This window comes from Notothenia coriiceps, unplaced genomic scaffold (genome assembly GCF_000735185.1).
Source record: "Notothenia coriiceps isolate Sejong01 unplaced genomic scaffold, NC01 NC01_scaffold00004778, whole genome shotgun sequence".
In the NCBI taxonomy this organism is placed as follows: Eukaryota; Metazoa; Chordata; class Actinopteri; order Perciformes; family Nototheniidae; genus Notothenia; species Notothenia coriiceps.
The window spans coordinates 1-1,199 of record NW_011337479.1 but is presented as its reverse complement, the minus strand read 5'-3'; positions in this window follow the sequence as shown (position 1 = coordinate 1,199).

Here is a 1,199-nt window from a genome sequence, read left to right as displayed (position 1 = left end):
CATAGGTATATTGTAAGGAGATTTTACAAAGTGTCAGAAAATACAACCCTCTCTCTTTTCCTCCTTACCCACATCTCTAAAAACGGTGGTACAGGGCTGAAATAGAGGGGTATGAGGCATGGCTAGAAAGGGTGATCTGTTTGGTATTTTGAGCAAAACACTTCATAGACCTATAATATATGCCTACAAATGATATAATAGGAGACCTTTAACTGAAGGTGCACTAAGCAGCTTTGTAGCTGACCAGATATACAGGTAAATCAAAAGCAAACAGCAGAAGTATTCCAAACCCCCCCATATGGTTGGATTGTTGGGTCATCTAGCTCAACTCTAAGAATGATTTGCTACCAAGCTTTGCAGTCACAGTTTAACTAGAGTGAGGTTCAACCTCACATAGGCACATCCGACTGGAATCTGGCCTTGACAAAACACAAACAAATATTATTTTTGTGACATATTTGCCTGTATCGCATAACATGAAAGAGGGTGACTGAAAATGAGGGACAGTGCAGTTAACAAATGAAAGGCAAATAAAGACAGCCAATGGTGATGCAAACCAAGGGTTTAGAGACACTTGCTTGTCCTAATGTCTCTCTTAAAGTATGTTGGCCTTTTCCCATGCAGCCAAGCTTAAATATATTTATTACAAAACAGATGCCAATTAAGCGCAATACAAATGAAGAGAAAGGCAGAGGGAGCCTGTCAACAGGGCTTCAGTAAATACAGAGAAGTAGAAGAGTTCGAACAGAGGAATCATTTTCACATTGTTTGTATTTTGCAGTGATACACATTTTGTGTGCACGCTCACACAGAACGTGCACACAGGGCGATGCTGTGCTAACTGTGGAATAATTATAGAGGGATCAATGTAATGTTCTGCCTTCCTGCTGTCAGCCATTACTGGCCTAATAAAGACACAGAGAACGACCATAATGAGCCAGGCTACAGGCTCACACAGCCACTTGAAATCATGTAGAAGAAACAAGCACCTCCACACATACGTTCAACAGCACACACACACTCAACAGTGTGTGCCATGCTTAGCCAACAGTTTTCAGAAATGATCTTCTCTATTGAACTCATGGGATTGAGCTAAACATTAACACACACACACACACACACACACACACAGAGTAATGAATATGATCTCAGAGGGAGCTCCCATGCTGTGTGGGGGGAGTCAGGCTGAGGTTCCATCT